This window comes from Poecilia reticulata, chromosome 7, assembly GCF_904066995.2.
Source record: "Poecilia reticulata chromosome 7, P_reticulata-male-v2, whole genome shotgun sequence".
Classification (NCBI taxonomy): Eukaryota; Metazoa; Chordata; class Actinopteri; order Cyprinodontiformes; family Poeciliidae; genus Poecilia; species Poecilia reticulata.
The window spans coordinates 12,910,556-12,925,289 of record NC_088836.1 but is presented as its reverse complement, the minus strand read 5'-3'; the positions used below and the strand labels follow the sequence as shown (position 1 = coordinate 12,925,289).

General features: G+C 38.9%; 1 long non-coding RNA gene across 1 annotated transcript; it reads left to right on the top strand.

The window, feature by feature from the left end:
- The first annotated feature begins 1,589 nt into the window (after window positions 1–1,589).
- On the top strand, window positions 1,590–6,705 carry LOC145552222 (uncharacterized). The gene is made up of 6 exons (XR_014088184.1): window positions 1,590–3,302; window positions 3,988–4,062; window positions 4,547–4,757; window positions 4,839–5,167; window positions 5,409–5,577; window positions 5,725–6,705. It is a non-coding gene; the product is annotated as an uncharacterized LOC145552222 (long non-coding RNA).
- The last annotated feature ends 8,029 nt before the right edge of the window (window positions 6,706–14,734 follow it).

Sequence of the window (14,734 nt, the reverse complement as noted above, 5' to 3'; positions counted from 1 at the left end):
ATTGTTCTCAATGTCCTTCTGAGTGTAAAATGAGTCCATCAGAGTACATTGTGTTCTTTTTATGAAGCCAAGATATGGATTACATCTATTTTTTATTTAGTTAAGAAACAAATTAACTGTCTTTGCACAAAGTATGGGATCTGTATTGCCAATACCAGCTTAAATTTTACTCGGTATTGGATCGGAAAGAAAATCTGTTGTATCAAACATTAATACTATCTCACTGACATTTTGGGCGCTTTCCCATTTGGATTGTATGATGTCATAAAAGGGGTTACAAACATGATGAATAAAATATTGTTCAAACTAATATTAGTAACTTATAAAGTAAGAATTTGAAATATAAACCAAAAGTTCAAATATTTATCATGACATTGAGCTAATCAATATTGTTCATTCTAATCTCATTGTGTGGAATACCAGCCATTTCAAATCACACATCAATAGAAATGTCATGACATGTCAGTAAAAGGTCCCACATCTTGCATCAAGAAGATCAGATTAAGGTCCACAGCAGACGGAAACATGCCAAGAATTATCTTGATATATAAACTGATATTGTCTCTGAAATTGTTGTGTTAAATGTCAACCGTTTAAATATTAAATTATAATTTCCAGTACACTCTGCCAACTTATACAAGAGTATAAGTTCATGTTTTTTTTTATTTTTCATTGCCAATAACACAAATGATTCCATTTGGACATAGTCTGTTTTAATTATCTGAAGACATTTCATTAAGTATGTGATTTCATTTTCTGTGCTTGAAATAAGAAATTTTTAATTATATAAAATAAGTTCTAGACTTGAAGTTTGATTGGTAAATATTGATATTCTAGATTCTGAATTACTGATTATTCCTCTTTCTGGATACAGGATCAATATAACCAGTTTAAAAGCTAAAATTAATGGTTATATGTCAGACATGGGAAAGTGGGATGCACTCCATGCCATGATGTTCAGAATTTAGGTCTCGTGGCATCTCAAGGTGTCAACATTGCAGCCAGTGGGCTGAGGGAAATACAGCCTTATTTTGTAGCAATTCAAGAGCTACTCAGCTTTTATCGCTTTGCAAAAACGTTAATCAGCACAGAAGCTCCAAAGCTATATATATATATTTATTTATTTATTTTTGTCATCGTACCCCCAAGATTTTAAAACTACTTTCACCCCTGCCTGTATGTAAATGAGAACAATCAGAGGCAGGTCATTATCAGGTTATTGCTTTTACTGAGGGCAATCTGTGTCATGTGACTAAGCTTTAATAGTAACATGACATGTGATGTAGCTATATAATGTAGATATGAGGATATAGATATTCACATTTACCTCACAGTATTTTTAGACTGTGTATGAATGTTGGTCCCTGTAATAATTTGGTCTTTTTCGTGTCAATTTCTGTAAACCTGAAAATTCATCAGATATAAATGTTCTCTCTCTCTTAGTAAGGGAGCGAGTTCATCATCAGCTCATATAAAGCTGGTAAAAGTTTATTTTATTTGAGATGTTTCACTTTGACAAGTTGTACACAACAAGATTAAAAAGGAACAGGAGCAACATTCAAGTCAGCTCGTCATTGATGACGTGATCCTCAGGAAGCATATTCAAAGCCCGAATCACACGTCACAGATTGACGTCAATGAAGGACTGAACCAGAGTCCTTGAATGTAGGTATTCTACCATCATTTGGTCACTAAACTTCTTTTCGTCTTGCAGAACGAACCAGTTAGACAGGTTCTCAGGAGTTTCTCCTTCCTGTCTTGAAGGTTCAGTGTTCCCACACAAGACGACAAAGAACTGGCGCTCAGCAGGATGGGGGGCGGAGGAGTTGCCCCTCCTGCAGTCGCGCCAGGCCCGGCGACATGGGCTGCCTTTGGCGCCCTGCGGGATGGGGGGCGGAGGAGTTGCCCCTCCTGCGGTCGCCCCGGGCCCGGCGGCATGGGCTGGCATTGGGGGGGCATTGCCCCCCCTCAGAGTCAGCCTTGCCCGCCCTTTTTTTTTTTTTAAACCTCAGAGTGGCCAAAACTTTCTTTTCTTTTTTTCCTATCTCCATTGGTCAGTCATACAAATCAACCAATCATGACAGGCCAACTGAAAATAAAAAGGTGCGATCCCTTACGTCACTTATTCATATATTCATGTTTATCTTCACGAAGAGACCTGCGTTTGTTCGTGCAGCATGGCTATTCGGACTTATTTAAAAACTAAGAATCGGAGGACAAAAGGTAACAAATATTGTTACGGAGTGAAGCTTCTTCAAACAAAACGGAGGCTCGTATGTCTTTTACTGAACCTTTCTGTTCAGTTCCTTTATTGAAGAGAGAAAAAGGCGACAGCTGATAACGGCAACAGCTGCACTGTAAAAAAAGTCCGTAAAATCAACAGTAAAAATCTGTGAAATCATGACAGAAAAATGTTGTAAAGAAAAACACAATTATATTTTGTTCATTTACCAGTATGATGTTGTATAACGTAGAACAGAAAATTATTGTAAATTTTAAAATGTGAAATTGTAAATAATATTGTATTTAGTTGTAGAAAACACAAATTTTGTATTGTTAATGAAAAAAGTTGGATCCTTCACAACATTTCAGCAGTGTAAAACTAACATTTACATTCTGTGATGATTAAATCCAAATGAATTGGAAGCTAGCTTACCATTTTTTTGCTAGGGAGAAATAAGTTTGGGCTTCCCTGTTTAAGCTGTTGCCCCTGAGACCCAACTCCAGATAAGTAGAAGATGGACGGATGGATGGATAATGAAATAAATGAATAAATTAATAGATTTGGAAATTAATGTGGAATTAAGTAATTATGATTCCACATTGTTTACTTCCAATTTTGTTCACTAGTTATCTATTTATATTCACTTGTATTTTCCCACTTCTTTAGATTGTCATTTCCTCTTTAATTCATTTACTTATTCTCTGTCAATTTTGATTGGATCATTTCTTCATATTTCACGTCTAACGTGGAGGAAACATATGAATCAACAAGGAAGTCATGTACCTGCTTATTGGTACATGTATTTTATTTTTATTTATTATTTTTGCTAACACTGGATTTTTTACCTTCACCGTTGCCATTATAAGCTCAAAGTTCGGCTACTGCGAGAAAGACAGAGAACACCGCTTTGTGCTCAACTTCCGGTCTGTTCTGCTCTCTGATTGGTTCGCTTACCTGGCGCCTGAAAGCTGTTTTGAACAAGTTCGTACAACGGTTCTCATCTCAGAAGAAGCTGAATTGTGCTCAAACCTTGACAAAGAAAAGAGCGCTGTTTGGACCTCGTCAGCTTTCAGCAAATGTAAGTTAAGCTTTGTTTTCTTCAAACGTAACGGTAATTTGTGTTTCTGGGGAGATTACATTTTGTTTTTAAGGCGTCATATTGCTTCTTGGAACAATATGCAGTAGAATCATTTTTTGCTACACCTGCAACACGTGTAACTTGTTGGGTAGGTTGAAATTATTTAAACATGATTATATGTACATTTTGCTGTAAAACACTAGAATCATTGAGGGGCTATGTGTTGCATTGTAGAGTGCACAGAAACGAGCCCAGTTGTGTATTCAAATGCCTCGGCACAGAATGTAAGCGGACATTTTGTACATATGCAGCGTTTAAAACTCATTTTTACCGAGTTCACAACGTGGCTTCACAACCCGAATTAGCCAAAGTCATTGCTGCTAAATTGAAATGCACCATTTCATTGTGTGGGCACCAAAGCCAAACTGTGAAAGAAGTCGTTGCTCATTTAAAGGAGCATATAATGGAGGGGCGGCCGGTAGCATGTCCAGTAAAAGCCTGCAAAAAAGTTTTCAGCGTCAAATCATCATTCACAGCTCATATGTCCCGTAAACATAAGATAAACATAACGTAACACAGCATTGGTGGGTTTACTGAAAACTTTAGTACCTCTCAGTACTTTTGTAGGTGCTGTGAAATCACAAGAAAATACTTTCTTAATGATCCAAATGCTTGTGGTCCACAGCGAACCCCTGAAGCTTACAATTTGGCAGTCCATCATCGAGAGACTGGAAGCATTCAAGACATCAAAGGTGTCAAGGTAAACTCTGACTTCAACTCACTAAAGTCTTTTCATGTTTGCCAACCTGGTCTTCCGCCTTGCTTAGGCCATGACTTATTTGAGGATGTCGTGTCCTGTGATCTTGCACTATACTTGAAATATTTCGTTAAAACAAAGAAACGGTTTACATATTCCCAGTTCAACCGTAGAATCAAGCAATTCAAGTACAAAGAATCAGATGCTCTCACAAAGCCATGCCCTGTCAACTCTGAGGCAATCAGGCTTTCAGGTCAAGCTGTTCAAAACTGGAACTTGCTGAGATTGTTGCCAGTAATTATTGGTGACAAGATACCGGGAGAGAAGTTTGACTAAAAATTTAAGGATGTACATGAATAAAAAGTGTGAATCAGGCACGATATTTTGTTTGACACTAAGTATGACTCTCTTTAATTTGTACATAGAATACATGTTATATTACGGTGATCTTGTGTTTTTACCATTATTTTGTCTGATTTTATTCCAGAAATGGCTGAGCAAACATTTTTACGTAGTGCTATCAATGAAGTGTTGCCCGATCTTGCAGAGGCTTCAAAAGACATTTTCGAGGAGACTTTACAGTCAATTGGAGTAGAAACGTATGATGACTTCCAGTTCATTGTTGAGAAAGACTTGCTGTCTGTCAGCATTAAGACCAATTCAAGCCAGAAAGGCACTTGCTGCTTGGAAATTCAGATGTAAGTAAAATTCTAGAAAATCAACCATTAAACACTGATATTCAGTTCTGATAACTTATTTTTTGTTTTGTGTTTTTGAAGGCAGGACCCCTGAAACCAGCAGGTCCTCAAGTAATGCATCACGAGATACTCCTCCATCACAGCAGTCTTTGTCCCCGCTAAGTGTGTCATCAAACTCCTCCAGCAGCAACCAGACATCTGCAGCAGACTGGGTGGACACCTTTGAGATACCCTGGGAAAAGTTCTCAGAAGAACTGATGCAGGCATTAGAGTGTTAGAGTTGATGCTCTTACTTCTCTGCTACTTCAATGAAAATGAAGAAGCAGTGTTCTTCTGTGTGGAGGACACATGCCTAGCTGAAGAAGTACAGATGGAGAATGTCTCCTTGACTTCCACTATCATTGTGTGTGGTGAGTTCATTTTTGTTTTTCCAGTTTCTTTGACCTGTTGTCTTTTTGTTGTCTTGTCCCCTTTCTTTGCACTTTTGTCCATCTGACATTTTCTTTAATAGTTTTTTTTATTCCAATTATTTTCTTAAGCTTTTACTATACTAATATTATTTTTGTACTTTTTACTTAATTTGTTATTTTCTTATAAATGTCATTGTTTTGTTGTATCAGGAGTCTAAATGTATTTGTTCTTTCTCCTTAGGTCAATCCTGCTTCCATGCCAAACGATTCATGCTGAGTGTGGATCAACAGATTGGAAACAACAACATCTCCTGTTTTATTTCTGCCCTCTGCATGATGTTTGGGAGCTATTATTGTTTTAACATACATTATCTATCGGGGCTGGCATCTACACTGGAGTTTCTGCAGAGGTATGAGTTCTTGTTTCTTTGTTTGTTTGTTTTTTATTGTAGGCAGTTAAATTTGACTTTTGACAACTTTTATATCTTGAATAAAATGTTTATGTCTTTGTGAAGCACATTTTGATGTAGTTTTCTGTTTGTCCTCTTTATCTTAAGGTGTTTCTTCTCAATCAACCCAAACAAGGGCAGTAAGGTGGAAGAAACCCGTAAACCCAGACTGCATGTGAACCCCCGTGTCCTCACCTTGATCCAGGAACTTGCGGATCATGAGTGGCGTGATGTTTGAGAAAGGACTAAAGTCAGTGAGTTATCAAGACAGTGTTTAATCTTAACAGAGCTGAATAGATTTCTAAATGTATGTTGCATCTCACACAGTGTCTTCTGAAGTTAAGGAAGTAGAAAAGACATATTTATATTTGTTCAGTGGCTGAATTTTGTTCCATGTCAGAAAGGGCAAATGAGAATTTCATTGAAAATATGTTTTCAATTAAAATGTTTATTTGTTTCTAAAAAAATATATTGAATTATCATTATAGATACAGTTTATATTGGGGTTCCTTGTGTTTTTAATTTGCATTTAACTGGTAAATGTTTGTTGAAATTTGATTATTTATAGATATTTGAAAATAGAATTGCTTCTAAAAAAGGAAAACTTTTGAAGCAAACAAACATTATTATTAAAATGTATACTGGAAATAGAAATTTATTGTATGTTATAATCTTCAAGCCCCCCCCCCCTCCAAAAAAAGGGGGTGAAAGTTGGCTCTCATACTGTTTCTGATAAAGTTAAAAACGTTGAAGAAATTTATATGTATTCAGCAGGTGCATGTGCTTCATGATGTTCAGAAAAGACAAATGAGAACTTCATTGAAAATAAATATTTCAAAGGCATGCAAGTGTATGTTTATTTTTTTTAAGGTTATCATAGATACAATTTATATTGGGCTTCCTTGTGTTTTAAAGTTTCCTTTAAGTTAGAAATGTTTGTTGAAATTTCATGCTTATAGATATTTAAAGATATAATTCTTAGTAAAAAGTAAAAAATTAAAGCAAATTTCAGTTTTTCAGAAAGTATTAATAAAATGTTTTAAATTGACATTTTAACAGTTCTAATCCGTTATTTAAAGGTAATTTATCAGTAGGACTAAATGAAGTTTTTTGTACAACAAACAAAAACTGAGTAAATCTTACTGGAAAAAAAGTGTAAAATAACAGCATTATTATGATAATTCATCAGAAAAAGTTGGTTAAAATTACTTGATAAAACTGTTTTATTACCAAAATAAACCTTTTCAAATCACAGTTAAAATTTGTGCAAAACTATGGGATAATCTGTTTATTTCACAATTTAACACTGTTATAATTACTGTTTGGTCAGTAAAACGGTTTACATGTTCACTGTGTTTTCTACAGAATTATTCTGGCAACCACAGCTGCCAGATTTTTTTTTGTAAAAACAACAGAATTTTTTTTACAGTGTGTTCGTAACCAAGCCAACCAAAATATCAACAAAGCAAGATAGTGACAAAACAGAACCAGATACTTAAGCATTCTTCAAAATAAAAGACTTCTTCTATTCAAATAAATCATGTCTTGCACTTAAATATATTTCACTTCATCCTTGTAATTATATACAATCATGTTCAATTCAATTAATAATAATCATGTAATCTATGCTTAACATATAATTGTAAATCAGTCACTTATCATACTGAACAACATATAAGTGTAAAAAAGTCACAACATCCTCCCGCCCGATGAACAACTGTTCATGTGTATAAGATTTACCTTTCATTTAAAATACCTCTAAAGGATACAATAACTGAATAGGCCTGTGTAACAAGCCACCAGTCGAAGTACGAACATTGCATGAACGTATGAGACCATCCCTGCCTGGAAAGACCTCTACGATTCTACCCATTTTCCATGTCTGTCTGTGTGTATTGTCCTCTCCCAAGAGAACTACATCTCCTACTTTAAGTAGTGTTGGAGTAGGACTGTTCACCCTGTGGGCTGATTTCAAGTCCATCAAATAATCTCTGCGCCAGCGTTTGCAAAAGCCTATCAAAAGTTTCTGTTGGTATTTCCACCTTCTACCTAGCTGTTCACAGTTTGCAGTGAGTACCTGATTTAGGTGAGGTGAAGGAATAATCTTTGGTGGCAAGGAAGTTAAGCGTTTACCAACTAGGAAATGAGATGGGGTAAGTGGCTGGGGTTCCAATGCATCACTAGTTACATAGGACAGAGGCCTAGAGTTCAACACTGCCTCAACCTCAGTAAGAACAGTCGTGAGCTCCTCAAAGCTCAAGGATGCTTTCCCCAGTACCTTTCTTAAGCATGTTTTTACAGATCTCACAAGCCTTTCCCAGAATCCCCCCACCAAGCTGCTCGCTCAGCAATAAACTTCCATGTGATTCCCTTGTCAGTGAAAAACTCTGTGAGTGTCGATCCTTGGATATTTTGCCACAACTCTTTTAAATCTTTGTCCGCCCTTTTGAATGTTCTAGCATTGTCGGAGTAAATGACCCTACATAGACCTCGTCTTGCGATGAATCTCTTTAAGGCCAATAAGAAATTCTCTGTAGTCTGATCTGAGACCAACTCTAAATGTACTGCTCTTGTCACTGCACATGTAAACAGTGCTATATATGATTTTACAGACCCGTCCTTAGTTTTAACATATAAGGGTCCAGCAAAATCTACACCAGTAACTTCAAAAGGAGGTGATTCTATTACTCTGTCTCGAGGTAAGGGAGCAGTGATCTGTTGTGCTGCCTTAACTTTTAGTTTTTTGCAAATGTAACATTTTGATACAATGTGTCTTACAAGCTGTCTGCCTCTCAAAATCCAATATTGTTCTCTAACTTGAGTTAATGTGTCTCCTACACCAGAATGCATCACTCTTTCGTGACACGACTGAACTAATAGTTCAGAATACTTGTGATTTGTCGGTAGTATCCAAGGGTGTTGTTCTCTGAAACTAAGATCTGAATTATGCAGTCTTCACCCCACACTTAGTAGACCATTTTCATCTAAGAACGGTTTCAAATCTTTGATTTTAGAATCTACCTTCACATTTTGCTTTGACCTTAGCTGCACTATTTCAGAACTAAAACAATTCTCTTGTGTAGACTTAATCCAGTACATTTCAGCTGCACTAAGTTCTTCTGTACTTAACTCTCCCTGAACCTTCAGACAAGATCTTGTGTTAGTAAGAAACCGCTTTACCCATGCAGTGATTCTTAACATGGTCTTAAGCTTGCTGTACCTTTCTAAGTTTAACAGAGGTTCAGTTTGCTCAGTTCCAGTGAGCTGTACAACTGTCTCATACCCAGACCTCAGCTCTGCATTCACTTCATCTACTACATAGTCACTCCAAATGTTCAGTTCCTTCTCATCTGTAGACAGTGAAGTGGGTCCCTTCCACCACAGCTGGCTCTCAATAAGGCTCTGAGCATTGTGACCCCGCGTAAGCAGGTCGGCAGGGTTCATTTTGCCAGCACAGTGGGACCACAGTTCTGGATTTGTGATCCCTTGTATTTCTGCCACTCTGTTGCTCACAAATGGTTTCCATCGCCGTGATGAGTTGCGGATCCAGTGAAGCGTAATCATAGAGTCCGTCCACATGTTGAGCTGGTTTTTCTCCATGTTCAGTGGCTTAAGGAGGCTGTATCCTAATCTTGCTCCAATAAGTGCACCCATGAGCTCCAAGCGAGGTAATGTCATTTTTTTAATGGTGCTACTCGTGACTTGGAGGCCACAAAACTGGTAATAATCTCTCCTAGGTTGTTTTGTCCTTGAAGATATGCCACAGCACCGTAAGCCTTTTCACTTGCATCACAGTAGATATGTAACTTTACAGTGTGTGACTCTTTGTTTATCTCAGTGTGGTACCATCTGGGAATGGACACCAGGTGTAACAGTGGTAACTCCACACACCACTGCTCCCACTTCTTTGCCAAGTCAGTAGGTAAAGGTTCATCCCAGCTGAGCCCCCTTTCCCACATCTCTTGGAAAAGGCACTTTACTCGGACTGTAAAAGGAGTAAGAAACCCAATAGGGTCGAATATACGGGCTGATGTTTGTAGTACACTTCTCTTTGTATTTTCTCTGTCTTTCAAAATGTCCAGTAACCCCTTTTGATCAAACACAAATTCATCGTTTTCCGGTCTCCAAACCAGTCCAAGTACCTTAAGCACATTTCCACTGGACCCTGTATCACCAGTGAGCTCTACTCCATTCTCTTTCCACATGGCTCTCAGATTAGTTGAGTTAGTAACCCATTTGCAGAAGATCAGGCCTGCCTGAGAGAGAATGTCCTTTGCTGCAGTTGTCATGTGAAGAGCATCCTGCACAGTAGGTGAGCTTGAAATAAAGTCATCTACATACATAGAGTCTCTGAGAGCCTGTACTACTCTTGGCTGTTCTCTTTCAAATTGTTTGAGGTGTTTTCTGATGGTGGCGGCAAGCAGGAATGGGCTGGGAGTCACTCCAAAAACAACTCTTTTCATCCTCAGGACACGCACCTCATTTTTACAGTCCTTAGTTAAAGGTCCGTGCATCCACAAGAACCTGACAGCGTCTCTGTCCTTTTCTGCGAGTGAGATTTGAAGAAAAGCCTTAGTTATATCAACAGTAAATGCTATCTTGTGCAATCTGAACATTATGAGCACATCTAGCAGGTTTGGGTTCAGGTTAGGTCCAGTGTGCAGACAGTCGTTGAGTGATGGACTGTTTGTCTCATGTGAGGATGCATCAAATACCACTCTAAGTTTGGTTGTGGCCTTTTCTTCTCTTACTACAGCATGATGGGGCATGTAATATTTCACAGTCTGTTGATTCATTTCTGGTTTTCTATCTGCAACCTCTTCACAGATACCATTTTGAAGATAGTCCTCTATTACATCGTTGTATCTGGCAAATAAATTTGCATCAGTCTTCAGCCTTCTTGTTAGATTCTCAAAGCGTTTCTTTGCTACCCTGAAGTTGTCTGGAAGGAGGTCTTTGTCACATTGCCAGGGTAACTCAACTTGGTACCTTCCGTTTTCAAATGTTGTTGTTTGTTCAAAATGTTGCATAACTTCTGAATCCTCTGGATTTTCTGATTGTTTATTTACAATACCCAGGGACTCCACCTCCCAGAATGCATGTAACTGCTTAGACAGCTGGGTGTCTTCGGTCAAACTAATGTACATACATGTGGTGTCTGATAGGTATTTTCCTAGAACCTACATAAAAGAACCACAGACAACGTATATGAATTTTATGACTAAACTTTTGCAAAAGGAAAATACTCTGTCAACTGCTCCTCCGAGCCGTTCACAGAGCATGTCTTTTATTTTCAAACTTCAAAGAGGGAGGATAGGCAAGATAGACAGCAGAGGAAACAGCAGAGGTCGTAAAACATTGTACCCAAACACAGCAAAGGTCGTAAAACATTTTAACATCTGACCCATGATCTGAGCCCGGTTCAAATCTCGGTCAAACTGTTTCACATGAAGATAACAGGCAGCTGTGACCTCCAGGTCAGTTCACACATACAGTTTAAAGAAGAGAACACTTTAAACTGACTAACATTAAACTGAATATGAACTAAAGTAACAACAAAATGATAATACCAAAAAATCTCTATCAGTGTCTGTAACACTGGAGGTCGTCACTGGTCCCTGTAAAGCCCATCCAAAAAGGGTTTCAACTGCCACTAATGAATTTGTAACCCTTTGGACCTTTCCAGTAACTGCCTGCCAGTAGTAATCTGCTCCAATTAACACCTGCAACTCCTGTTCATTAGCACCCTCTAGTGGAAAGTCTCCAAGCTGCAGCCCTCTTTTCTTAATCTCTGCTTGAATGGGCTCACTTGGTACCTTTATTACAGCAGTGCACACCTCAGGGGTCTCTACAGCCTCTATTTCGATTTTCCGTTCAGTGTTCCACACATTTTCAAGTTGAACTCTCACTATGTTGCGTTTCTCTGTTACAGGAGAGGTGGAACCAAAAACATGGAGGTTTAGTGTCTCTTGCCTCACAACTGGCAGTCCTAGGGCTCGGACAATGTTTCTGTGAACAAAACTGCACTGGCTGCCTCCATCTACCAGACAGCGAATTATTTTTCTCTCTTTTGGTCCTACAGCCCATGCCTTACCCATTTGGAGCAATACTGTTTTCTGGGTATTAGTCTTCACTTTGACTGAGCTGGTCAACGAAGACAACACAGCCTCTGCATTTTCACTATTGCTGGTACTGTCGACTTCTGGTTTAGCTGCAGATTGTTCACAAACTGACAAGTGGTGTTTTCGATTGCACTGCCTGCACAAATTCTTCACTCTGCAGTATTTCGCAATATGTTTTGGACCCAGGCAGACAAAACACCGTCCAAGCCTTTTCAGCTTCTCCCTGCGTGCACTTATTGTGAAGTCAGGACAGTTCTCTGGTTTATGGTCATTACTGTCACAAAACACACAGGTTCGCGGCACGACGCTGGCTGTGTGCAAAGCAGTCGCTGATGGGACGCTCCACTTTCTAGGTTGTTCACAGGCATAGGATGGCTTACCCATATGCTTGTGTTGTGGGCTCGGGCTCTTCCATGTGTGGCTTGGTCTGGTAAGCTGAAGCGCCCGTTCTCTGCTTTGCACTTCATTTTGCAGAAACCGAATCAATTCTGGGACTTTCCAATCATTGGTTGAGTTTTGTTGCCGTGTATAAGCAAGTGCTATGTCTTCTGGAATAAGCTGTAGCAACACTGGACATAGCAGACAGCCGTAAGTATCACTTTGCACTTCAAGAGACTCCAAGCTACGTATCTGGATTTCACATTCATCATATAACTGCCTCAAAGCTGCAACATCAGAGGATCTTCTCACAGGTGTCAAGTTCAGTAATTTGGACATATGAGCACTTATCACAATATCCTTCCTCCCAAAATGATTTTGGAGTAATTCTGTTGCAGCGTCGTAGTTGACATCTGTCATTGTCAGTCCTGCAATAGTCCGAGCAGCTGCTCCAGTCAGGTAGGATCTCAGGTAAGTGAACTTGTCCGTTTTACATAGTCCATCATTTCTGTGAATAGCTGATTCATACTGTGACCAGAATTCCTGCCATTGGCTTATTTCTCCATCATTTACCTTTGCCTTGGTGCATCACAGCCGCTGTAGTTTCTGAGCGTTCAATAAACGACAAACTTGGACTAATTACCTCGTTCTGTGTGAGTATCCATCATTTACAACAAACATCAAACACGGTAAATATGTTTCATTAAGTATTTAACAAACAAATGGCTTCTACCGTGATAATTATGTGAAATTAATTTAATTGTCTAATATAAAAAAATAGTTTGATGCTGTCTGGCTCAGAGTTTGAGTCTTTTCCTTCATCAAACAATTTTTTTCCCTCTTATTTAGTGGAAATGTTGATGTTGATGAGACTTAATGATAACCTTTTTCAACCTTTAGAGCTCCACTGTTGAAAATGAGAAGCTAACATTCACAAATGACAGTGACATAAAATCCAGTGCAACATCTGGTTTGAGGTGATACTTCTGGAACCTGTTGGAGGAAAAATATCCCAACTTCAGAAGATGAGCTTTAACTTAACAGAGCTCTGTGGTTCCTCCTATCAATCAGTATGAGAGTCGGTGTGAGGAGGCGCCATGTTAGGAAGATGAAATGGAAGCTGAAAGATCTTCAGAACAAAGAGGTCATGATTCGGAATTACTGATTATTCCTCTTTCAGGACACAGGATCAATATAACCAGTTGAAAAGCTAAAATTAATGGTTATATGCCAGACATGGGAAAGTGGGATGCACTCCATGCCATGATGTTCAGAATTTAGGTCTCGTGGCATCTCAAGGTGTCAACATTGCAGCCAGTGGGCTGAGGGAAATACAGCCTTATTTTGTAGCAATTCAAGAGCTACTCAGCTTTTATCGCTTTGCAAAAACGTTAATCAGCACAGAAGCTCCAAAGCTATATATATATATTTATTTATTTATTTTTGTCATCGTACCCCCAAGATTTTAAAACTACTTTCACCCCTGCCTGTATGTAAATGAGAACAATCAGAGGCAGATCATTATCAGGTTATTGCTTTTACTGAGGGCAATCTGTGTCATGTGACTAAGCTTTAATAGTAACATGACATGTGATGTAGCTATATAATGTAGATATGAGGATATAGATATTCACATTTACCTCACAGTATTTTTAGACTGTGTATGAATGTTGGTCCCTGTAATAATTTGGTCTTTTTCGTGTCAATTTCTGTAAACCTGAAAATTCATCAGATATAAATGTTCTCTCTCTCTTAGTAAGGGAGCGAGTTCATCATCAGCTCATATAAAGCTGGTAAAAGTTTATTTTATTTGAGATGTTTCACTTTGACAAGTTGTACACAACAAGATTAAAAAGGAACAGGAGCAACATTCAAGTCAGCTCGTCATTGATGACGTGATCCTCAGGAAGCATATTCAAAGCCCGAATCACACGTCACAGATTGACGTCAATGAAGGACTGAACCAGAGTCCTTGAATGTAGGTATTCTACCATCATTTGGTCACTAAACTTCTTTTCGTCTTGCAGAACGAACCAGTTAGACAGGTTCTCAGGAGTTTCTCCTTCCTGTCTTGAAGGTTCAGTGTTCCCACACAAGACGACAAAGAACTGGCGCTCTGCAGGATGGGGGGCGGAGGAGTTGCCCCTCCTGCAGTCGCGCCAGGCCCGGCGACATGGGCTGCCTTTGGCGCCCTGCGGGATGGGGGGCGGAGGAGTTGCCCCTCCTGCGGTCGCCCCGGGCCCGGCGGCATGGGCTGGCATTGGGGGGGCATTGCCCCCCCTCAGAGTCAGCCTTGCCCGCCCTTTTTTTTTTTTTTTAAACCTCAGAGTGGCCAAAACTTTCTTTTCTTTTTTTCCTATCTCCATTGGTCAGTCATACAAATCAACCAATCATGACAGGCCAACTGAAAATAAAAAGGTGCGATCCCTTACGTCACTTATTCATATATTCATGTTTATCTTCACGAACAGACCTGCTTTTTTTCGTGCAGCATGGCTATTCGGACTTACTTAAAAACTAAGAATCGGAGGACAAAAGGTAACAAATATGCTTTTTTTTTGTAGGCTTTGTCTTTAAAAACATCCCCAAAAACTTACACCTTCCCGCATGACGCGTAA